Genomic DNA, 26750 nt, shown 5'->3' with positions numbered 1-26750 from the left:
GGCTGCAGGAGAGAAGCAAATCAAATATGATGTGCAGGGCTGTGTCCTGAGTAACTGAGTAAAAGGTTCTCATTTACTGAGATGGAGACACTATTCCTAGGGCAGGTTTGTGGGCAGCATGGGGCAGAATATTAAGGAGCTTGTCTTGGCCAGATTCCTTAGATTAGATAGTCAAATGGAGATGTTAACAATTAAAAGTTGCTTTTATTATCCCTAATTTACAGAAGAGGAAACTGAGGTCCAGCAGGTTAGAAAAGCAGGACTCATAACAAAACCTGTCCAGACCCAGTTCGCTTCCCCAAACCACACTATTATAAACCTCCCTGCTGCAGACGCGAAACAAGCACCAAATGAGATCATAGACTTTTAAATTATAATGAGTATTAATGTGGGACGGTGTCTGGAGACAGGCAGGGCATGGAAGCTACAAGATCTAGGGAGCAGGTAAAATGTGCTCAGCTCTGCCTTGGAGCTGAGTCCTCCGCACGCCAGGTCAGTTACATTTCCCCAGACAAGCTGTTCCACAGCCAGACTTCACGCCATCCCCTCTGAATCATTTAAATTCCCTTTGCTAAATAATTTACCTCCATGTAGACAAAAGGGGTCCACAGGCTCCCCAAACATTGTGGGACTGGTGCATAATTTACAGAGCATTGCTCAGCCACCCCGTGCAGGGAGAACAACACGGCTTGGACACCCGCCAGAGTCGAGGAGGGCACCAACTGGAAAGGAGGCAAAACACAGCTCCATCAAAGAGAGGCAAAGGCACCTACTGACACCTGGATTCTTAAGGCCAAAAGCAAGGCAGGAAAATGTGAGGGTCAAACTGCCTCTGGGCACAGTTTGAAGCCAGTGAGGGAGAAGCATGTAGCTAGCATGTGTGCTGGAAGTCTGAGGAAAATATCATCAATGCTACACTCTTCCTGATTACCAATATCCTGAGACCTAATTAATTGTGTCCTTTAAAAAAGCAGCATTGCCTCTGGTAAGAAGCATGTTGAGCAAATACCTAAGCATTTTAACACAGGCAAGAACGATGTGGAATTCAGACAGGAAGGGCAATTTTCTGTGCCTGGAATGCCTTCCTCCACATCCCTTATGCACTTGACAAATTCCTGCTCCTTTTTCCAGAGCTGTCCTCAAGGGTTACCTCCTCCAGGAAGCCTGCCTCACTCCCAGAGGCAGACCAAGGCTTCCTTCTCATCGTGAACTATGTTTTATCTCTCATTTCTTTGTATAATAAATGTTGTTTTCCTCCCCTGGACTCAGGTCCTTGGTAACAGAGTTTGTTTAAATCTGTAGTCACAGTACATGATTCAGTGGTAGCACATTCTGTATTCATTGTAGAATGAAGGATGAAACAAACAAGACACGCACCATAACTTACAAGATATTTTCCCCAGCATTGCATGTAGTATTGTTGCTTTAAGCATGAAAATTCATATCCCAAGAGAATGGCAAAATGTGTATAAAATAAGCAAACATACCAGAAGTTACTCAGCATCTTCAAGAATCATTCTGCCCCTTGCTCCATGTCTTAGCCCATTTTCTGTTGCTGTAACAGAATATTACAGATTAGGTAATTTATAAAGAAAGGAATTTTATTCATCTCACAGTTCTGGAGGCTGGGAGTTTCAAGAGCATGATGCTGGCATCTTGTGAGAGCCTTCTTGCTGTGTCATAACATGGCACAGGGTATCACATGGCGAGGCGGCAAGAGCACACATGCCAGCTTAGGTCTCTCTCCCTCTGTCATGAAGCTGTTGTTCTCATAGCGGAGGCTGCACCCTGACAACCTTATCTAATCCTAATTACCTTGCAAAGACCCCATCTCCAACTGACATATGGATTTGGGAATTGAGTTTCCAACACAAGAAATTTGGGAAACATATTTAAACTATAGTGCTCCACTGGGACTAATACTTCCCATTTCTAACCACCTGTCAGCTTCAGCTCTTTGAGTTTGGCGTCTAATTCATTTTATAATGCCTGACTCCTAATAGGGTGATTGGGTTCTTGAATCAGACAGGTATATTTTTATTGGAAGTTTCCAGCCTTGCCACTTAGAAGCTGTGTGGCCTCAGTTTAGTAAGTTAACCTCTCTGATCATCAGCTTCCTTACTTATAAAACAGGCACAGTAGAAGTATAGAGGTATTAGGCCGGGCGCGGTGGCTCACGCTTGTAATCCCAGCACTTTGGGAGGCCGAGGCGGGCGGATCACGAGGTCAGGAGATCGAGACCACGGTGAAACCCCGTCTCTACTAAAAATACAAAAAATTAGCCGGGCGTGGTGGCGGGCGCCTGTAGTCCCAGCTACTCGGAGAGGCTGAGGCAGGAGAATGGCGTGAACCCGGGAGGCGGAGCTTGCAGTGAGCCGAGATTGCGCCACTGCACTCCAGCCTGGGCGACAGAGCGAGACTCCGTCTCAAAAAAAAAAAAAAAAAAAAAAAAAAAAGAAGTATAGAGGTATTAATAATGCCTACCTCATTGTAATGTTGTGAATATTAAATGAGATTAGTATATATAAATATCTTAGTGCAATGCCTAGAACTTAGTGATTGAATGAATGTTAGCTATTACTACTGTTTTCACTTTACTACAAGATGTATTGTCCATTCTGTCACTGCACCTGCTTTCTATATTCTCTACCAGTACACACACCTTCAGTTCAGCCCTGGATTTGCTGCCATGTATCCAATACCCCATGATCTGACCCAGAATACATTTGGCAATCACGGGTTCTCTTCTTGTGATTATAACAAATTTCCTCTTCTTGGATGCTTCTCAAGATCAAGAGTAAAGATCTGAGCTATCTTAAGCTATGTTTGGGTTGTCAGTCTGTGCTGCTTTGAATACAACTCCCCCAAAAGACTGCCTTATATAAAGCCCCAGCTTATATTAGGGTTACTTGTGTTTGAGCCTAAAGATACAAAGGCAGTTAGAATTTAAATGGCATTTACTATGTGCTTGGTACTTTTTAAAAGTCATTTATATTTAGTACTCAAAACCTAAGAGGTACCAGTATATCTTCATCTTGCTTATGAGAAATTGAGGCACAGAGGGGTATCGTATGAGGGTGGGGTGTGTCACACTATGCTCAGGAGGGCTTGCTAGTCAGAGCTGTAAACTAAGTTTACATCCTTGGGAGAAGAAAAACTTTGTCACTTCTAAAGGGTCTCATTTTTCCCAGTTTTAGACATCAAGGAAGAGGCAGGTTCTATTATAGAAAATCAAGCCTTGTAAGGCAAGGATTAGATGGGCAGGACCAAGGAATGGTCATCATTCTCTGAGCCCACTCTCTTTAGTTAAGATTTTAATGCATCTAAACATACTGAAAAGAAGGTGGGAGAAAACTGGCCCTTGACTCAAGATAGCTTTTAGACATAGAGCAAGGTAGGGAGATAGGTTGTAGGGAAATTGACACTACTGTTAGGTAGCAGGTATCCCATACAATAAAATATCAAGTGGTGCCCTCTAGAGTTAATTTGCTTCTGTTATCTGGGAGCCCTGTTAATCATTCTTTTGTGCCTTGGTTTTACCATGGGGAATAAAGGAGTGGATCTAGGTTCACCTTGGACATTTGTGTGAAAATAAGATCTGCAGTCTCTGAAACCAGCTTTGTCGGATGCAAAGAGAAAGTGTGTCTCAGGGATAAGAAAGAACTCCCTCCTAACCATGGGGAGCTTCTCCATCTATTGCTAGCCAAGGTGGATGAAGATTTGATTTCATTAAATCACCCGGCACATTTCTTTACCTGCCCATACGTGAGTGAGTCCATAGGAGAGTGAAAATGGAGGCCATTTCCAGCCAAACCTGGAGGCTTCCGTGGGTCAGACAATTGAGGCCCCAAGAGAAGAAAAATAAATAAGTTAAACTCCCTTCATCTGGAAAGTAAACATCAAATGGCATGTGATAGTGTGCACTGCATAAGTGAATAAAGGAGGTTTAATTCTTTAATTATTGCCTCTAGTTTCCCCATGGTAACAAAGGGCAAGTTGATGAAGAGAGATAATCAGGGCATAAAATCTTGTGTCTCCTTGGTTTATTTAACTTAAATAATAAAAATATTTCTCCTTAAGTTCCCAGTCTTGCTTAAAAAAAATGAGACAGTATTTTTATCTAAACTCATTTCAAAACAGATCCATAAAGATTTACTGAGCACCTACTATGACACTGGGTTCAATATGATGGTCTCTGCTCAGAAAGCACAATTCTGACTTCCCCTTGACACTCCCCACAACTCACATTCACACACTTTTAAGAAATTTCAGGCCAGGCATGGTGGCTTACACCTGTAATCCCAGCACTTTGAGAGGCCGAGGTGGGCGCATCACCTGAGGTCAGGAGTTCAAGACCAGCCTGGCCAGCATGGTGAAACCCTGTCTCTACTAAAAATACAAAAATTAGGTGGGCATGGTGGTGCATGCCTGTAACCCCAGCTACTCAGGAGGATGGGGCAGGAGAATTGCTTGAATCCAGGAGGCAGAGGTTGCAGTGAGCTGAGATCACGCCACTGCACTTCAGCCTTTCAGTCTGGGTGACAGAACGAGATTCAGTCTCAAAAAAAAAAAGGAAAGAAATTTTAGATATCTAGTGGATTCTTAGAAGATATTTTCAATTACAAATTCACCATCAAGAGTCTATGACTTCACTAATATTCACCTATATTCCTTTGAAAGATTGTGTCTAGCAATCTTTTGTGTTCACGTTAAGTAAACTATATTTATTAAGAAATACTTAGTTTCCTCATTTTGTATTTAAAATTTCCAATAGGAATTTCGTTCAAGAAATAACCCATGTGCTTTCACTGAGTTAATAGACTTCCAGCCAAAGTGTCTCCGTTCACTCAATAATCATGAATACAGTAAATACCTGCTATGACCCAGGCATTGTTTGCCATACTTGGGATACAACAGTGAACAAAATGTTTTAAAAATTCCAGGTCCTCGTGCAGCATTAATTCTAGTTTAAACATAAAGTCAAAACAAAATTTGCCAAGAAAAAGCAAATTACATTGTATATCATGTCATGATTAGTGCAACTGGAAAATGCAATGCAAGGTAAGAGAGGGAGTCATGAGATGTCAGGGGATAGTGGTGATGAATGTGGGGAAGGGAGGCTGTAATTTAAAAGAGTACTGAGCATAGGTGTATTAGTCCATTTTCACACAGCTGGTAAAGATGTACCCGAGACTGGGAAGAAAAAGAGGTTTAATTGGACTTACAGTTCCACATGGCTGGGGAGACCTCAGAATCATGGCAGGAGGTGAAAGGCACTTCTTACATGGTGGTGGCAAGAGAAAATGAGGAAGATACAAAAGTGGAAACCCCTTATAAAACCATCAGATCTCATGAGACTTATTCACTACCATGAGAACAGTATGGGGGAAATCACCCCCATGATTGAAATTATCTCCCACTGGGTCCCTCCCACAACACATGGGAATTAAGGGAGTACAAATCAAGATGAGATTTTGCTGGGGACACAGAGCCAAACCATATAATTCTGCCCCTGGCCTCTCCAGATCTCATGTCCTCAGATTTCAAAACCAATTATGCCTTCCCAACAGTCCCTCAAATTCTTAACTCATTTCAGCATTAATCCAAAAGTTCACAGTCCAAAGTCTCATCTGAGACAAGGCAAGTCCCTTCCACCTATGAGCCTGTAAAATCAAAACAAGCTAGTTACTTCCTAGATACAATGGGGATACAGGATTTTTATAAATACAGCCATTCCAAATGGGAGAAACTGGCCAAAATCAAGTGGTTATAGGGCCCATTTGAGTCCAAAGTCCAGTGGGGCAGACAAATTGTAAAGCTCCAAAATGATCTCCTTTGACTCCAGGTCTTACATCCAGGTCATGCTGATGCAAGAGGTGGGTTCCCATGGTCTTGGGCAGCTCTGCCTCTGGGGCTTTGCAGGATACAGCCTCCCTCCCAGCTGCTTTCACAGGCTGGCATTGAGTGTCTGTGGCTTTTCCAGGCAAACGGTGCAAGTTGTCAGTGGATCTACAATTCTGGGGTCTGGAAGATGGTGGCCCTCTTCTCACAGCTCCCCTAGGTGGTGCCTGAGTAGGGACTCTGTGTGGGGGTTGTGACCCCACATTTCTCATCTGCACTGCCCTAGCAGATGTTCCCCACAAGGACCCTGCCCCTGCAGCAAACTCCTGCCTGGGCATCCAGGCATGTCCATACATCTTCTGAAATCTAGGAGGAGGTTCCCAAACCCCACTTCTTGACTTCCGTGGACTTGCAGACTGAACACCATGTGGGAGCTGTCAAACCTTGGGGCTTGCATCCTTTGAAGCCATGGCCCGAGCTCCATGTTGACCCCTTTCAGCCACGGCTGAAGTGGGTGGGACAAAGGGCACCAAGTCCCTAGACTGCACACAGCATGGGGACCCTGGGCCAGCCCCCTGAAACCATTTTCTCATAGCCATCCTGGCCTGTCGTGGGAGGGGCTACGGTGAAGACCTCTGACATGCCCTGGAGACATTGTTAGGGGATTAACATTTGGCTCCTCATTACTTACGCAAATTTGTGCAGCCGGCTTGAATTTCCTCTCAGAAAATCGGTTTTTCTTTTCTATCACATTGTCAGGCTGCAAATTTTCTAAACTTTTATGCTCTACTTCCCTTATAAAGCTGAATGCTTTTAATAGCACCCAAGTCACCTCTTGAATGCCTTGCTGTTTAGAAATTTCTTCCACCAGATACCCTAAATCATCTCTCTCAAGTTCAGATTTCCACAAATCTCTACATCAGGGGTAAAATACTGCCTGTCTTTTTGCTAAAACATAACAAGAGTCACCTTTGCTCCAGTTGCCAACAAGTGCCTCATCTCCATCTGAGACCACCTCAGCCTGGACCTTATTTTCCATATTGCTATCAGGCTTTTGGTCAAAGCCATTCAACAAGTCTCTAGAAAGTTACAAGCTTTTCCACATTTTCCTGTGTTCTTCTGAGCCCTCCAAACTGTTCCAACCTCTGCCTGTTACCCAGTTCCAAAGTTGCTTCCACATTTTCAGATATCTTTTCAGCAGCACCCCACTCCTGGTACCAATTTACTATATGAGTCTGTTTTCATGTTGCTGATAAAGACGTACCTGAGACTGGGAAGAAAAAAGAAGTTTAATTGGACTTGTAGTTCCACATGGCTGGGGAGGCCTCCGAATCATGGTGGGAGGCAAAAGGCACTTTTTACCTGGTGGTGGCAAGAGAAAATGAGGAAGATGCAAAAGCGGAAACCCCTGATAAAACCATCAGATCTCATAAGACTTATTCACTACCACGAGAACAGTATGGGGGAACTACTCCCATGATTCAAATTATCTCCAACTGGGTCCCTCCCACAACACATGGGAATTATGGGAGTACAATTCAAGATAAGATTTGGATGGGGACATAGAGCCAAACCATATCATTAGGATTCATGGGGTGCTAGTTAAAGGAGGTAAGAATCATTCATACAGTATCATTCTAAGCTGAGCATTCTAAGCAAAGGCTGGAAAACCAAAGCATGCCCACAGTATCTGAGAAACAGTCACTTAGTGCAGACTGGAAAAAATCCTAGGACAGTCTCAGATGATCCAGAAAGGTAGTGAGGATGAGGAAAAAAAAAAAAAGATGGTGCAAGACCATGTAGGATGTTGGAAAGACACTGGCCTTTACCCCCAAGGAAAATGGAGAGCCTTGGATAATTTTAAACTAAGGAATGATAGAACAAAAATCATTTTTCCTAGCCTGTGTACTTTTATTTAGCCTACCCACAAGGTATCCAGCAGACTTCTTGGAATGATGAAAACACCTGGAGCAGCTTCCAGGACCCCCTCTGGGCTACAGGAAAGGTCCAAGCACCCAGGTTTGGTGCCAATATTCATTTTACAGAGGAGAAAATGGAAACAAAGAATGGGCAATCGACTGGCCTATGGCCATTGCTGAGTTATGTACAAGCCCAGGACTGGACACAGTGCTCTTTCTCCCCACATTGTGCCATTAACCAAAGCGATTATGCAAGAAGAAACCCATCTTGGGTGCATTAATTTCATGTTTTCAGCTGTCGTTGGTTAGCCAGGCATCATGTTAAGTGCTTTATAAGCATTATCCCCAAGATGTAGGAAATGTTCTTCCTAACTCATAGATAAAGGACTGAGACCCACAGGGTTTACTGCACTTATTTGAGGCACACATCTAATACATGGAGGAACCAGGGTCCAATGCAGGCTTTCTGCCTGCCTACAGAGCCCACTCTTTGTTACTGTAGGGGAAGGTTTGTACCAGAACTGAACTGAATTTCATATTGGTTGCATTTCTGCATCCTGTTACTCAGCTGCCTTTTTATGACTCTCACTTTCAATATGTTGACACGAATTCACAAGTTCCAGAGTAAAACTTTTCTAATGGGAAATTAATGTCATTACACAAAAGACTTGTTAAATGGGTCTCAATCAAGTATTTTTCTAACAGATAGAAAAAGATCATTTCCCAAGAATAGAGGCCTGTCCTGTAATGCCCAGGTCAGGGTAACCTCCTCTGAGAAGGTTTCTCTGCTCCTGTCATCAAGTGGGAAGAAATGACTTCTAATTCCAAGCCTTTACAGCTGTTCATGCGAAGTGATAACAATTGTCCTTTATCTAGTCCTTACTGTGGGCCAGGTATTTGACCTCCATAATCCCTTAACTTCTCAGCAACCCCTTGAGTCAGGTACAGTCGTTTTCTGTATCTTAAATGGAGATTCAAGTGAGTTCAGTAATTTGACCAAGATCACACAGCTATGGAGTGGCAAAGCTTCACTCTAAACAGCCTCAGAAATCATTCTTGTTGCACTTATCACAGGAAACTTGAGTACAAGTCAGTTTCCAGAATGCCTTACTTATGAATAAGTTCCAGGAAGGCAGGGAGTTCCTGTCTTCTGGTTACACTGGATCCCCAGCACCTAGAATAATACTAGTCCCAAAGAGGATGCTCAGTGGATATTTTCTGATAGAATAAATGACCTTCCCTCTATGGCTCAAATTCTTAATCCATAAAGCACTGATTCCATGTAAGAATTGAACTACATAACAAGAAGAAAGTGTTTTATGAGCCACAAGTACCTACCTAATGATTATTCCAAATCTGAGATGCTATGATTTGACCTTTTGTTGCTGTGATGTCTGTGCCTAAGAACACGTAAGTAAGATGGTGTTTGATGTAATACTGTGCCACTATGTATTCTCATGAACAAATAATCAGGAAGAGAGTTTTGTTTTGGTGATGATGTGAAAGGAATAAAACGATTAAATGAGAATAACTGTGCATTCCTCAAAGAGGACCTGTGTACTATATCCCATAGGACCTGGCACTTTAAAAAAAAAAAGAAGAAGAAGAAGAAAAAAAAGAGTGGTTACTTTCAAGAGTCTGAACTCCTTCCTCAAGTTCAGAATTTCAGACCTGCAGGTCTTTCTCCTTCAGTGCCCATATTGACTGGCAAAAACAACTATAAAAATCAATAGATGCTACATGCTGGATGGAAAGAGACTGCAAAACAGAGGATTATCCTCCCTCAGGAAGAGATAAAGGGGAATTGATTGAAGGTGTTCCAGGCCAGTCCTTTCATCAGAGCTTGGAAGGGCTGAGCCCACGGGAGGGCAGGTTGCCACTGTGGCAGCACAGGTAGGGCCCTGGAAATGCTTTCTCCGAGGAGCCTTTTGACTGATAAGGTTGCCAGAGCTACTTTTGAGGCCCAAACTGGCTTTCTGTTATTCTCCAGGGACTTGGCCTGTTTTCTTTTCCAAAACTGTACTGTTGGACTCCACACTCTCTCCGAGTTATCTTTCTGAAAACCTGCTTAGGACAGGGACTCTGGCTCTCAGCCTCCAACCACCTTTATTACTGCCACAAGAGAGATGCACAAGGGCCTTTGCTGCCTCCTATAGAGAAATTCAGATAACTTACAGTGGTCACGATTCGACAGAGGGCTGATGAACAGCATAGGTTTCTGGTTCCCCAGCCAAGGCTTCTGTCGGTGGAGCTGCCCAGCGCTGGGTTGTCTCTGTCTGTCTTCTTTTGTCCCTGCCATGTGCCCCAGGATGTGAGCACTGCTCATTTCTGCAGCCTTCTTACTCACCGCATCCCTCTCTCCCTTCAGGCTCCATCCTTTCTGAAATCCAAACAGTTCCCCAAACCCTTTAATCAGGTCTTTTTTCAATGGGTACCCAGGACTGTTTTAATCAGGTATGGTAAGACACGCAGGCACAGAAATGACTGTCATGAAGGAAGAAGTCCTCTCACAGTTCTCATGCCACTCTATGCAAGGCCATGCAGGGAAGCAGCAGGGTCTGACCCCTGGGCAGAGGGGAGAAGGGGAACTGGGGGCAAGAGCCTTTGTTGTGGTTTCCAGAGAAATGGGTGAGACAGGGTAAGCAGTAGGACTGGCTAGTGTGCATAATTTTAGCAGGTTCTAGGGCATGGAGGGTGCCCCTATCTTACTGGTACCTGGCCCTGGGGCGATAAGGGAAATAGTGGCCTGAAGTATGAAATCTCTGTAAAGGAGGTGCTAGGGGTATGGGCTCTGGATTGGTTGGTTTGCATATGAAAGACATGCTCAGAACCAGTTTTTAGTAACCACTAGGAATTAGCTAGTCCAGGGAGGTGCAATCCCACCAATGTCAGCAAGGCCTCAAGTTGTCAAACCATGAAAAATACCGAATACAAAGGCATGATCAGTAAAACTCCACACTCTCTCAAGCATCCCAAAAGCGCTGGTCTCAAGTATGTGAGCACTCTGAGGGTTGCACCTCTTTAAATATTTGCACAACATTTACCTTTAGAAAAAGCTGGGAGTGACGGCAGAGCAGCCACCTCCTCCAGGAAGCCTTCCTTGACCAACCCTTCCCCACCTCGCTGGTGCTGTCTGTGAGATGCTCCTGTTTTGTGTTCACACGGTGACTGCTCTGTGCTTGCTGCTATGCAGCCCTGAGTACACATGGTTTAGCAGCCTGTGACTTGTCTGTCACCCCACGAGATGGGAATATCCTCAAGGATAAGGTCAGAATTTGACACAGTGACCAGAACAGTGAGGATCAGTAATAGGAAAATTAGTTTGGAATCTTATTAAATCTTCTTTCTTACCAAGCAAACCACAATATTTACTCCAGGCTGAATGTTAAGGCTCAGATCCAGACCACTGCTAGCCCATACCACATCTCTGCGTGAATTCACAAAATATGCTCCTTCTTCAAATTTACAACAACAAAAAAATGAATCAATATAACTTTGGATAACCTGAAAAATAAACAGCATATCCAAAAACAGAAGTCCAAAATCAAAGCGTCAGCAGGGCTGCCCTCTCTCTGAAATCTCTAGAGAAGAATCCTTCTTGCCTCTTTCTGGCCTCTGGTGGTTGCCCAGCAATCCTTGACATTCTTTGTCTTCTAGAAGCATCACCCCAATCTCTGCCTTCGTCATCACATGGCTGTCTTCTCTATGTGTCTGCGCCTCTGTGCTTTTTCATGGTGCTCTTCTCTCTGAGTGTCTGTGTCCAAACCTCCCTCATCTGAGTAGCATACCAGCCACTGCATTCCAGCCTTTCCTGATCCACTATGACCTGATATCAACTTGATTACATCTGCAAAGGCCCTATTTCCAAATAACGTCACCTTCATGGTACTAGGGGTAAGGACTTCAACATATCTCTGTCAAGGGCACAAAGCAAACTACAGAACTCTCCCCTGATGTGTTCTCCCACTGGCCAGAGAGAAAGCCACATCCACAAGTCACCTGTGATACTTTTTTTGAAGAAAAATATTCAGAAAAGATTTGGGTACTCACATCTTGATAAATTATAAAGTTCTTTATTTACTCTGTCTTTTTACTTCCCTCTCATCACCCTCTCTTGTGTCAGAATGTACTTTCAGCCATGGCTTACAACAGTATGTCTGTGTCCTTAGAGAATGCCAATCAAGGTCACTGTGAAAAGCAACGCAAAGAAACGCTGATCACGTCTCACTTCTTGCCAATATTGCTCTGAAGAAAAAATGACCAGTGAATCCTGTGTTTGAAAAAAGCATCTCAAATAAGTACAACCTAGAAAAATTGGAAGTCCATTTTTTGAGACACTAGAAATGTCAACTGTTAAACTGTACTGCAGTGAATGTGGCAGAGAGAACGTGGTATGTTTGCCATCTCCATTACCTTTGCTTCAGCACACAAAGAGAGACTACATTTCCCAGCCTCCATCTTTATTAAGTGGCGCCATGACACTGAGTTTGGACAGAGAAATGTGGAGGGATGTGACGTATGCCTCATTTAAGCCTGGCCAGCCCCTAAGCAATCTTTCCTGTTCTTTTGCCTCTGATCAGTGCAGAGAATCCCATCGATTCCCAAAGGCCTTGGGAAATGGCAGGTCCACTCTACAGACGAAGTGTGGGTCTTTTAATCACAGCTGCATCATAGCAGATCCACACTCCTAGATAGAGACCTATATTGCATTGTGACAGGGTTGAGCACAAGGGTTCAGCCACTGGAATTAGGGGATTGCTCCATACATAAATTAGCAAACCTTGAAGAAATGTGTCCTTTACAGAAGACATAATAGTGTGGCTGAAGTCAAAGGATGAAGTTAATTGGAGGAGATAAGACCAACATTATGCAGTTTGGATTACCTAATTACATAGAAAAAGACTAGCAAAGCTAGGGAGACTGGAAAGTTTAAAGCACCACATAGAGAAAAAATAAAAGCCATTCAACCCGATGGAAATGCGGTGAAGGTGGAGCAGGTGGGCATGAATAGCAGTAAATATCCTTAAGCAGCTAAAGGACAGGACGGCTCAGGAAAGGTAAGTGGAGAAGTTGGGGCTAATGCAACAGGCAAGAGAGAGCCATCAAAGATGACTGAATAAGTGAGTAAATTGTTAAAAACAATGCAGACAAAAGACAGAAATGCAGGTCGTGTGCTGGATGGATTTGAGGCAGGTGGAGGCAAGAAGTCCCATTAGGAGGCTATTGCAACAGTACAGGTGAGTGATCGCACAGACGTCACCTGAGGCTGGGGACCAGGGGTGAAGAGGAAGGCACGGGGGAGATGACAGCAATAACAACTTTGTTTTGCGGCACCTACTATGTGCCCGGTAATTTATATACACCATACAATTTAATCCTCAAAATTGTATGCAATAGCACTATGGCCTTATGGGACAGTTGAGGAAACTGAGGCACAAAGAAATTACAAGGCTAGTAAGTTGTTAAGCATCTCAGCTTGGACTCAGACTCAGGCATTTGACTCCAGAGTACTCTCTCTTAACCACCATGTGTAGATTAAAGTAGTTAACAAGGAAGAAATTCAGGTTCCCTGACAGGCTGATCTCGCTTAAACCCTCCACAGCCCACCACCCAGCTACAACCTCCTTCTCATTCCCAAAAAACAATGTGAGTTTCAATGACAAATTCTGAATCATTTGTATTACCTTCAAAGCATCTGCCTGTGATCACATAATACATCCTTTTCAACAAATGATAAAAATGCAGTAAAAATGCAAATTCTTCCCTGGCCAGGCTGCTCAAGGCCATAAACACAGGTGCACCATTAACTTTGAGCACTGAGCAAGGATTCCAGGTACAAAGCTTCCCCAGAGAAAAAAACTGCTCTCAAATTAAAGGGAAAGGGGCAACTCTGTTCCTCTGCCCAGACAGGGAGCAAATAAAACAGAAACTTAGCTCAGAGCTATCCCAGGGGTTGTGTTTCTTAGCCCTGGCTGCAAATCAAACTCATTTGTAGAGTTTCCATTAAAAAAAAAAAAATACCAACACTCAAGCCTCATGCTATACCAGCTGAATCAGAATTTGGGCAGTTCAGGCCCAGGCACTATACGTTTAAAACTCTCCCCTGGGATTCTAATGCAAGGTGAGAGTTGAGAGGCACTGCCCTTGCTGAGCAAAGTAGCTGTTTCTGTGTCATTTGGGTGCCCTCACTCAACTACTCGTTTGTCCAAAATATATTGTGCATCTCTCTGTGCCCAAAGTCGTACTATATTCCGGAGATACAGAAATAAATGACATGATCCTGTCCTCAAGGATTTTAGTGTGGAATGAGTGAAAAAGTCAATTATAATGGAGTGTAGGAATTGGCTAGGTGTTAGGACAGACTGAGGGCAACACCAGGGAGGCACAAAAGAAGGCACCCGTCTTGGGGATCAGAAAGGACCTTGAACAGGAATCAACACCTCGACTGAGTATTAAAAGAAGAATAAAACAGCCAGGTGAATACAAGGTGGGAGAAAGCATTCATGGCTGAGAGAACAGCCTGTACAAGAGAAGAGAGGTAGAAGGTGCAGCAAAAAGAACTTAAGGATTTAAAGAAATTCAGGCCAGCAGAAGCATTTGATGCATTTGAGTGGACCACAAGTGAGGCTAGAGACTGGAGCAGGCAGGGGAGTTCCATGGGACCTGGATCGAGCAAAGGCTACTGGATTTAGCACCCTTGAAAAGGTGTCAAGGATCAAAGAAGAAAAGTGTGAAAAAAATATTGAGATGCATAAATACAAAGTGGATGGTATCATTTGCACATTTATTATACCGTTTAGTGTACACTTATAATGCATCAAGCCCTTTTCTGAGCATGTTGTCTTCATTCAATAATTTAGCATGTATTTATTGTCCATCTACTGCTATTGATCAATAATAGCCTGGTATAGGCTATTTCCCATATACACAATGTATAGGCAAATAAGATATCAGTGAACAGTCAAAAATCCCTCTTTCATGGGATGTACATTTTAGTAGAGGAGACAGACAGCTGGAAAAATAAGTTAAAATAGTAAATTAGAGGCTGATAGCTGTGGTGACAAAAATAAACAGATGAAGAAAATAGCCAGTATTGTGGTGTCTGGTCTTTTGATGGGTCAACCTGTCAGGGCTTCAGTCCTCTATAATTCCATCAAGCATTAACCTAGGTGTTACTATGAAGGTATTTTGTAGATGTGATTAAAGTCCATAATCAGTTGTCTTTTTTTTTTTTTTTTTTTTGAGACGGAGTCTCGCTGTCGCCCAGGCTGGAGTGCAGTGGCTCACTGCAAGCTCCACCTCCTGGGTTCACGCCATTCTCCTGCCTCAGCCTCTCCGAGTAGCTGGGACTACAGGTGCCCGCCACCACGCCTGGCTAATTTTTTTGTATTTTTAGTAGAGACGGGGTTTCACCGTGGTCTCGATCTCCTGACCTCGTGATCCGCCCGCCTCGGCCTCCCAAAGTGCTGGGATTACAAGCGTGAGCCACTGCGCCCGGCCGCAGTTGTCTTTAAGTAAGGAAGATGATCCTAGATGGTCTGGGTGAGCCTGATTCAAGCAGTTGAAAGATTTTACCAGTAGAGCTGAGGCTTCCCTGAGGAAGAAATTCCATCTGTGGGCTGCAGTGTCAGCTCATACCTGAGGGTTCCAGCCCACCCTTCCCCATGGACCTGCCCTATGGATATTTATCATGCCTCGCCAGCTCCCACAATTGCATAAGCCAATTTCCTGCAGTAAATCTCTTAATATGTGTTTCCTACTGCTTCTGTTTCTCTGGTTGAACCCTGACTAATAGGGGGAAACTGTCATTTTAAACAGGGATGTTGAGATAGACCTCACTAAGAAGGTACTACCTAAGGAGAAACCTAAAGGAGGTGAGTGAATGAGCAAGTGAATATCATGTGAATGCAGGATCAGAGTGTGTGTGTTGGGAGGCGAGACGAGGATAACAAAGTAACAGCAAGCACAAGGGCATTCTTTTATTTAATCCTCACAACAACACTGTGAAGCAGGAACTATGTTATCATCAAAAATTGTGAAGGACAAGGCAAAGATATGACATGAACCTAAGTGGTGATCAATGGATGATTAGATAAAGAAAACGTAGTTTATATACACAATAGAATACTATATTCAGCCAGTTTTTAAGTTAAATAATGTCTTTTGTAGCAACATGGATGGAACTGGAGGCCATTATCTTAAGTGAAACAAATCAGACACAGAAAGATAAATAAGGCCTGTTCTCGCTTATAAATGTGTGTACACATGGACATAGGGTATGGAGTGATAGATAATGGAGACTCGGAAGGGTGTGGGGGTGGGAAGAGGGTAGATGATGAGAAATTACTTCATGGGTACCATGTACGTTATTCAGATACTGGATACGCTGAAAGCCCTGACTTGACCACTATGCCATCTACCCAGGTAACAAAATTACACTTGTACTCCATAATTTATATTAATTTAATAAGCCTAGCATTAATAAATTTAATGAATATATTTTTAAAATAAGTACATAAATATAAATAAAATTGTGAAGGATCTGATATTTTCCCCTGCTTGCCAGCTAATAAGTCAAGCTGCCACACACAGATGCTGGCAGAAGACACGAGACTCCTGGGTCAGAAGCAAAGATATTATTACTCATGGCACAGCAGATGGCATGAACTTCATGTTCATATCAGTTCCCTTTGCTCCACCTAGTTTCCACAGAGACAATACAGGTGGGCCTGTGTAGACGCTGCACACACTGTGGACTTGTGTCACAGCTGAGGAATCTGACACTAGGAAGCCCCTAATCTTATAACCAGGCCACTGGCAAACCTGCTCAACCTTTGTCTCAGAGGAAGACATTATCTTTATTATATTGGTCAGGAAATAGATCTGCCCTGTCCATGGAGGGAGACGCTACACTAAACTCATCCAACTCACAGCCCACAGGGCTGCATGTGGCCCGGGATGGCTTTGAATGTGGCCCAACACATTTTATACATTTTCTTAAAATATTATGAGATTTTTTTGCAATTTTTTTTAGCTCATCAAGTGTAGTTAATGTTAGTGTATTTCATGTGTGGCCCAAGACAATTCTTCTTCCAATGTGATCCAGGGAAACCAAAAAATTGGACACCCCTGTGCTATACCTTCCAAGGCTATGTGCTATACAAATATACTTTAAAAGGCCAGGCATGGTGGCTCATGCCTGTATTCTCAACACTGATTGGCGAGGAGGGCAGATTGTTTGAGCCAAGGAGTTCAAGACTAGCCTAGGCAACATGGTGAAACCCTGTCTCTACAAAAAAATACAAAAATTTGCTGGGTGTGGTGGTGCACACCTGCAGTCTCAGCTACTCAAGTGGCTGAGGCAGGAGGATCGCTTGAACCAGGGAGGTCAAGGCTGCAGTGAGCAGTGATCACACCACTGCACTCCAGCCTAGGCAACAGAGTGAGACCCTGTCTCAAAAATATATTTTTTAAATAATTTTTTATTTTATATATGTATATACATACATATAACTGTATGTATATTTAATATAAATATAAATATATAAATAAATATATACATATATACACACATACATATATGTACACATACATATACATATATACACATTATATATATATACATATACATATATATACATATATATATATACACATATATATATATATATATATATACACATATATATATATATATATATATATATATACCTAAAAACCTGGCCCAGAATAACAGCTGTTCACAGGAGCTAAAAAACATGAGAAACCTATGGACGATGATCTCTTATTTTGCAGATAAGGAAATTATGGCACAGATAGGTTGTGTAATTTTCCTGAAATCACACAGCAAGTAAATGGAGAAGCAGTAATGTATGACCATCTGTTTCCTCCACTAGAACAAAGAGCTATAGACAGAGATTTGTTTTCCGTAAACTGCCAGACACCCAGGGCCTAGAAAAATGTGTGGCACTTAAATTAACATGCAAAAAATAGATGTAAAATGAATTTTTAAGAATCTGCAGGTGCTCACATACAACAAAGAACAGAGCAAGAATGGTCCTTACTCACATGAAGCTTAGAATTCAGATAGAAAGTCAGGCATTAGGCAAATGTTGAAATAAATGATTACGACTACGATAAGTGCTACAAAGGAGAACATGTAAGAGTATGTCTGTTTCCACACCATACTTATATGTGTGGGGGTGAATACATACACCTATATACATCTATCAGCCCCCTCAGTTACAGTGAGGAGATGAAATCAGCTATATAATTTGTCGAAGGAGGGAAGAAAGAAAAACAGGCAAAAATGGAAGTGAGCACGTACAGAATGCTTGGTGCTATTAAATACGTTTTCTTACCTATTTTCACCACAACTTTGTGACATAAACACACTATAGTATGAATATTATCTCTGTTCCACATATGGGGAAACTGAGGCTTAGAGAAAAGCTATCCTCATTCCTTGCATGCACAAAGAGCTTGGCAAATGGATACTCTCAATGATTGGATTTTAAATACAAGAGGTAAAAGCTTCTGGATGCCTCCAACTTAAAAATGTCTGCCTTCTATTATGCCTGAAGTTTCTTAAGAGAAAGAGAGATTATGTTATTCTCATTGAAGAATGAAGTTTAAACTCTAAGTAGCCATTTTTACAGTGTCTTTCCTTAAACTTATTTGTAGGAACACACAGATGACAGAGTTCCTTTCCATCATAGTGCAGAGGAACATTTGAAAAGCAAAAGATCATTTTAGCATAAGGAAGGTAAATTTGGTCTACTTACAATTATACCTAATAAAAAAACTACCTACATTACAGTAAACTGGCAAGCTCTGTGATCTTTTTTTTTTTTTTTATACTTTAGGTTTTAGGGTACATGTGCACAATGTGCAGGTTTGTTACATATGTATCCATGTGCCATGTTGATTTCCTGCACCCATTAACTGGTCATTTAGCATTAGGTATATCTCCTAATGCTGTCCCTCCCCCCTTCCCCTACCACACAACAGTCCCTGGAGTGTGATGTTCCCCTTCCTGTGTCCATGAGTTCTCATTGTTCAATTCCCACCTATGAGTGAGAACATGCGGTGTTTGGTTTTTTGTCCTTGCGATAGTTTACTGAGAATGATGTTTTCCAGTTTCATCCATGTCCCTACAAAGGACATGAACTCATCATTTTTTATGGCTGCATAGTATTCCATGGTGTATATGTGCCACATTTTCTTAATCCAGTCTATTGTTGTTGGACATTTGGGTTGGTTCCAACTCTTTGCTATTGTGAATAGTGCTGCAATAAACATACGTGTGCATGTGTCTTTATAGCAGCATGATTTATAGTCCTTTGGGTATATACCCAGTAATGGGATGGCTGGGTCAAATGGTATTTCTAGTTCTAGATCCCTGAGGAATCGCCACACTGACTTCCACAATGGTTGAACTAGTTGACAGTCCCACCAACAGTGTAAAAGCGTTCCTATTTCTCCACATCCTCTCCAGCACCTGTTGTTTCCTGATTTTTTAATGATGGCCATTCTAACTGGTGTGAGATGGTATCTCACTGTGGTTTTGATTTGCATTTCTCTGATGGCCAGTGATGATGAGCATTTCTTCATGTGTTTTTTGGCTGCATAAATGTCTTCTTTTGAGAAGTGTCTGTTCACGTCCTTTGCCCACTTTTTGATGGGGTTGTTTGTTTTTTTCTTGTAAATTTGTTTGAGTTCATTGTAGATTCTGGATATTAGCCCTTTGTCAGATGAGTAGGTTGCAAAAATTTTCTCCCATTCTGTAGGTTGCCTGTTCACTCTGATGATAGTTTCTTTTGCTGTGCAGAAGCTCTTTAGTTTAATTAGATCCCATTTGTCAATTTTGGCTTTTGTTGCCATTGCTTTTGGTGTTTTAGACATGAAGTCCTTGCCCACGCCTATGTCCTGAATGGTATTGCCTAGGTTTTCTTGTAGGATTTTAATGGTTTTAGGTCTAACATTTAAGTCTTTAATCCATCTTGAATTAATTTTTGTATAAGGTGTAAGGAAGGGATCCAGTTTCAGCTTTCTACATATGGCTAGCCAGTTTTCCCAGCACCATTTATTAAATAGGGAATCCTTTCCCCATTTCTTGTTTTTGTCAGGTTTGTCAAAGATCAGATAGTTGTAGATATGCGGGATCATTTCTGAGGGCTCTGTTCTGTTCCATTGATCTATGTCTCTGTTGTGGTACCCGTACCATGCTGTTTTGGTTACTGTAGCCTTGTAATATAGTTTGAAGTCAGGTAGCGTGGTGCCTCCAGCTTTGTTCTTTTGGCTTAGGATTGACTTGGCGATGCGGGCTCTTTTTTGGTTCCATATGAACTTTAAAGTAGTTTTTTCCAATTCTGTGAAGAAAGTCATTGGTAGCTTGATGAGGATGGCATTGAATCTGTAAATTACCTTGGGCAGTATGGCCATTTTCACAATATTGATTCTTCCAACCCATGAGCATGGAATGTTCTTCCATTTGTTTGTATCCTCTTTTATTTCATTGAAGCTCTGTGATCTTAAGAAATCATTTTTCTTCCCTGAACTACTGTCTCCTCATCCTCCAAAGGAAGAAGTTGGATTAGATGACCTCTGAGCTCCCTTTCAGCACTATTATTCTAGCACAAAAGAAAGGAAGACCTTAGACTTCTTATTTGTTCATATTTTTCTAAATGTTCTCCTCTCTCCCCAATATTCCCTTGGGAACCATATAAAATAATATTGTCTACAAAAAGCACAAGTGTTACTGGAAAGGGGTCTCAATCAAGACTCCAAGGGAGGGTTCCTGGACTTTGCACAAGAAAGAATATATATTATATATAATATATATAAATATAATAGTTATATATAGTTATATAGTTATTAATATATACTTATATATAACTATATATAATTTCTAAATTATACGGTTATTATGTGGTTATTATATGTTATATGGTTATTATATACTTATTATATTATACGGTTATTATATATACCATTATTTATATATAATTATATATTATATATATAGTTATTTCTAAATTATATGGTTATTCATGAGTTTTCTGGGAAAGGGGTGGAGATTTCCCAGAACTGAGGGTTCCTCCCCTTTTTAGACTCCCCTTTTTACCCCTATAGGGTAACATCCAGATATTGCCATGGCATTTGTAAACTGTCATGGTGCTGGTAGGAGTGTCTTTTAGCATGCTAATGCATTATAATTAAAGTATAATGGGCAGTGAGGATAATCAGAGGTCACTTTCATCACCATCTTGGTTTCAGCAGGTCTTGTCCAGCTTCTTTATTGCATCCTGCTTTATCAGCAGGGTCTTTGAAACCTGTGTCTTGTACCAACCTCCTACCTCATCCTGCGACTGAGAATGCCTAAACTCCTGGGAATGCAGCCCAGTAGGTCTCAGCCTTATTTTACCCAGCCCCTATTCAAGATGGAGTCACTCTGGTTCAAATGGCTCTGACACAAACAAAAGGACATCTGTTTTTCTGGTATCACAACTCTGAATTCTTCATAGTTGTCTGGCTTTTGTAACACAAAGAAATGTTAAACTCCAGAACATCCTGGCAAAAATGATTGGCAATGAATAAGAGGGTCAGCGATGAATGAGATGAGATTGGAGAAGAGGGGCAAAGCTCAGATCATGCAGGGTCTTGCAGACTGTAATAAAAATGTTGGATTTTATAGAAAGTGCCATTGGAAACCCAAATGAAGGATTTAAAACTGAGGAATGGTATAACCACTTTGAATTTTCTGAATATCACTCTCATTGCTGTTTGAAGAACAGAATCAAAGATAACAGAATTACGAGTGGAAAAAAACAGCTTGGAAAGGAACATCATCGTCCAGGTGAGAAATGATAGTGATTTGGACTAGTGACATAAATGAACCTAAACAGAAGTGGGCAAACACAAAGGTGCTTTGGAAGATGAATTAACAGGACTTGGTATCAAATTTAGTGTAACGAATATGGGATAAGGAGGTATCAAGAATAACTCCCAGCTTTCAGACATAAGCAACTGGTCATTTACTGAGCTGGGGAGGCCTTGGAGAGAAGCATATGTGGAGGAAAAAAAAACATAACTTCTGTTTTGAACATGTTCATTTTGAGTTGTCTGAAGATATTTAAGTAGAGCTGCTGAGATACTGTTGAAATCTGAGCCTAGATACAAGACAAGAGAGAGGCTGGATGATGCAGACTGAACTGGGGAATTTTGGTATAATAAGGGTTTTTGATGTCAAGTGAGTAAATGGGACTGCTAGATGAGAGTGTGGACCAAGAAGAGAAAAGGCCTAGGGCTGTTCCTCGAGATATTCCAACATACCGAGATTGTGAGGAGGAAAATGAACCATCAAAAAAGGCTCAGAAGGGGCTTCCAGGCAGCTAGCAAGAACACCTGGAGAGACTGAAGTCACAGAAGCCCCAATAAGATAGCATTTCAAGAAGAAAACAATATTCAATGCGAAAACAGCTTCATTATATGAAACTAGAAAGTTACACCAGTTTCTGCACTATAGAATCCATTTGGTCTGTTAAAATGGGGAGGGATAGAGATGTGGGAAGTGGTGGGATCCACACTGAAATCGGTGGAGAAGAGCTTTGGAGGTAAATAAGTGGAGACAGCTTGTGTAGACATGTCTTACAAGAAACCTGAAAATGAAATGAAGAGACTTGGGTGGTACCTAGAGAGCAACTAGAGGGTCAAGAGATGTTTGAAGGCTCCCAGGAAGAATCCAAAAATAAATCACAAATTGAAGGAATGCAGAAAGGCAGAAGTAAACATTTTTTTTTTTTTAGAATGCCATTTCTTTTTAGAATGCCAGTCAGGTTCTTTAGCAAAATCAATCTTGGAATTAGTGTACTGAAACCCTTCAGCACACACTTCTCAGCCTAGATTTTACATGCTATCAAAGAACAGATTCACTAGCAGATTAAAGCTGTTTGAAGCCTTCTTGAGTTTTATGCCTCAGTTGTTTGTAGTCAGGGACCTCTCCAGTTCTGGAGTTTAAAATATGCTTTCTTTTTTTCTTTTCAATTTTGTTGACAATTTTCATTAAAGCCCTGTTATCCCTCTGGATTTCTCCAATATAACTACTTTAGAGGTTAAAGGATGCATTTGCCAAGGTTGGATGCCAACTGGAGCTTACAAAGTTCAAGGCTTCATCCTAAATTGCAAACTTGTCTATGGTTCAAATTCATTTACACTTGACATCAAAATCAACATGTTCTGTTTCAAAGAAAAGGGACTTCAAATGGCCTTTAAGAAAAGGATCTTAAGCAGTGGGCATTAAATAATTCATCCAAATATATTTTATGAGCATAAACATGTAAATGAATAAGAATCATTTAGGTTACATTTTACTTGAAGTCTACCAGGAAATAAATAAAGGGTTTGAAAGCTAGTCTGAAATTTCATAAACTCTAAATACATCAATTTCCAACCACCTCATTAGTATAAAATAGTACATTAGTCCAATTCACTTCGGGTGTTCAAGTGGAAAACTTTGGTACAAATAAATTATTTGTATGAAAAGATATTTGCTTCATTGCACTAAACAGTACTCTTGTGGCCCAAAGCTTTAACAATGCTCCCAGCCACTTCTAATGACATGCACTAATATCACACTGTTGTTTAAATAAAGATAGAGGACTATTATCAGTACTGGGAATTGCAAAGCAGAGGGGAACGAGCATGCACGAATTCAGAGTTTCAATCCTGGATCTGCCGTATTCTAGCTGTCTGCCTTTGTGCACGTTATTTAATCTCAATGAATCCTTTTTTTGTTTTTTTCTTTAAAAAGAATGATAAATTAAGAAAGATTATCAGGCTGGGGATAGTGGCTCACGCCTGTAATCCCAGCAGTTTTGGGAGGCTGAGGCAGGTGGATCGCCTGAAGTCAGGAGTTTGAGACCAGCCTTGTTAACATGGTGAAACCCCATCTCTACTAAACATACAAAAATTAGCTGGGCATGGTGTCGGCCCCTGTAATCCCAGCTACTCGGGAGGCTGAGGCAGAAGAATCGCTTGAACCTGGGAGGAGGAGGTTGCAGTGAGCCGAGATGGCACCATTGCACTCCAGCCTGGGTGACAAGCAAAACTCCCTCTCAAAAAAAGAAAGAAAAAAAGAAAGATTATCTTCAGATTGTTGTAAGGGTTACTTATGTGAAAGTGTCTAGTACTTGGCATAAAAATCAATGCTTTCTGTGTCTAAGAAAAAGAACTTCAATTAGCCTTTAGGAAAATGCATCCAGTAAGCTCTAGATGCTATTTCCCCCAAACCCGTAGCTTCTCTGCATCCCTGTATTGCTGCTGAGTCAATTTTAGACTCTGAATTGTTTTCTGTGTGAAGCAGCTGGCTTGGTAAGGCAGCATTTCCTGTTGTCTCTTGTTGTCTGTGCCTGTGCTCAATTCCCTTCTCCAGGTACCTGGATTGGATGGGCAGAGTTTTATACAACAGGGAGAGAACCTCAAGATCACACTGTCTTTCCTACTTTATTTACAAATGGGGAAACTAAGTTCCGAATAATGGAAGTAACTAGCTCAATGTGCCTCAGCCAATTAGCATAATTTCTTAATGCTATATTTCCATGACTAAATTTAAGGTGAGGGGGACATACTGTGCAATGCATAGCACATCCTTTATAATCTAAGCAAGTTCACAGGACAGGACAGGGAATGATTAGAAAGTTTATTTGGTGGAAAAGAGCCAATATCTGATCATCGTTCAATGTTTATTAAATTTCCCTTCAGCACAAACCACTGCTGGAGGTGCTGAACAGAGTGGCTTAAAATAAACACAGTCATAAGTCTGGGAGAGCTGACAAATATCTAATAACTAAAACACCAATGAGGATAAGTGATGCAGCAAAGTCAACATGACCTACCTGAAGAAGCCAATTAGAATGTTATTGTAAATTGCACGTATTTGTTTTCTTTTAAAAAGAGAGGAGTAATTTTAATCATCGACTAAACAAATATTTTTGTATACCTAGTACTGCACAGAGTATTGTAGGAGAATTAAAAAATAAACTAAAATTATATAGCATTGCCAGTGACTTCAAGGACTTTATGATTAGCTGAAAAGATAAAACACAGCCTTAAAAGCTAGTTAACAATGCAGTAAATACTAACCAGATGGTCACTGAATTGAATTGCAGGAGAGGCTGCGTGGGTTATTCAATCAACAAACTATATATATATATATATTTACCAGCTACACTGTGCAGGGACCTGCATTAAGCCCTAGAAATATAAGGAATTAAAAAGCATGACCTTTGTTTTCAAGATGATCATACTGTGTTGGGAGATGTCAAGTAAATGGACAATTAGGATACTGATTACAATGATAGAAATAATGCATAAGGCATTAACAGTAGCACAGAAGAGGACCACCTACCACCACCAACTGGGAAGATAAGGGTGGGCCTCATGGAAGAAGTGACTTACTAAATGCTGAGCAGTAATATTTTGAAAGATCTCAGACAGGAGCAAGAGACTACTACATGCATGAGCTTCATGGGGAGAAAGCAGCATTTAGAACAGAGTCAAATTCTCAGATTTGAAAAGCCACTTTTCTAGGGAGAAAACTTTTGAGGATTTGGTTGGCTGGTTGTGTTTGAGAAAATTTCAAAAGCTTACCTTTACGTACCTAAAGAAAAATGATTAATGCAGAGCATAGACTTTATACCATAAACCTCAGGATAGGGAAGAATGAATAATGACAGAATAGCTTTCCTGCCCTAAAGGAGGCACAGGTCTAACCAACTGGAGAGAGGAGAAAGATATGTCATGTGTAGACCTGAAAATCCCAGAACAAGAGCATGATCACAGGTCACAGCAGCAGATGCTGCCTCCACAATAAGAAGGCAGCCACCAGAAACGCCCGAAGCCAGCAGGTGCCCTCCTCAATGCCTGGGAGAAACATCACCCCTGGCAGCTTAGATCACCTTGGAGGAGAGGGTAGAAAATAGAGTCTTAAATGGGCCAAGAGTCTTAAATGAACTGACTGTGCTGAAATCCAGAAGTGACTGGGTTGCCATGAAATGACAAGAGTTATTTTTTTCACCATGAGCAGAAACAGGGATTTCTGAGATAATTAAAAACAAAGAAATGGGGGGCTCCTGAAGAATATAGAGAAAGGAGAGTTACATTCTCACCCACATGAGTGGTACAAACTGACACCCCAGTCAGGGCTATCCAAGTGATGAACCCACGGCTTGAACACAGTGTGTGCTCAAAGCATTTCGGTATTATTGGGGCACCAGGTCCCCACCTGCAAACATCAGCAGAGTTGGTGAGGGCTTGCAGTAAAGGAACTCGGATTTTATCCTGAAAGTCATGGGAAGCTACTACTGAAGGGTGCTAACCAGGGAAAGCCACATCAGATCTGCGTTTAGAATACCTCTCAAGTGGCTGTATGTGCAGGGGGAAGCTCAAGCGAAAGCCAGGTGGAGAAAGCCTTTGAGGAGGAAGTGAGACATGCGTTGAACTTTGAGAGAAGGGTGTATGGATTGGTGAAGGTAACTGGGAGAACTCAAGCAAAGGCACAGAGTGGGGAGTTCACATGAAATGTCCCAGAAGGAAGGTAGCCGTGGAATGACCAGAGCCATAAATGCAAAGAAGGAAGTAAAGGAAAAGGATGGCGTGTTTGCCACAAGCTTCTCTTTACTCTGCATTCTGAAAGCCAGACAACTCAAATCCAGGGTTGGAAAACTGTTGTTTCTATAAATGAAGTTTTATTGAGACAGCCACGTCCATCCATTTCTGTATTGTCTATTGCTACTTTCACCACAAGGGCAGAGTTCAGCAGTTGCAACAGAGACTGAATGGCCCGCGAAGTCAAAAATATTTATTATCTTGCCCTTTACAGAAAAAGTTTGTTGACTCCTGCTTTAGATCCACGGTTTCAATGATCACATGTCAATTTTGCTACCTAGTCACTGGGTCATCAAAGCACGTAGTTTCTTTCATCCATGAAAT

At 41.6% G+C, this 26750-nt stretch overlaps 1 long non-coding RNA gene across 1 annotated transcript in view; it reads right to left on the bottom strand.

Moving 5' to 3' along the window:
- Window positions 1-1512: 1512 nt before the first annotated feature.
- Window positions 1513-26750, bottom strand: part of LOC129465032 (uncharacterized) — a 142858-nt gene continuing 117620 nt past the window's right edge. The window contains exon 3 of the long non-coding RNA XR_010116160.1: window positions 1513-1555. This is a non-coding gene — a long non-coding RNA (uncharacterized lncRNA). The remainder of the gene's footprint in view (window positions 1556-26750) is intronic.

The sequence above is a fragment of the Symphalangus syndactylus genome, chromosome 16 (assembly GCF_028878055.3).
Source record: "Symphalangus syndactylus isolate Jambi chromosome 16, NHGRI_mSymSyn1-v2.1_pri, whole genome shotgun sequence".
Classification (NCBI taxonomy): domain Eukaryota; kingdom Metazoa; phylum Chordata; class Mammalia; order Primates; family Hylobatidae; genus Symphalangus; species Symphalangus syndactylus.
The sequence above is the reverse complement of the archived record's forward strand: the minus strand, read 5'-3'. Positions and strand labels throughout refer to the sequence as shown.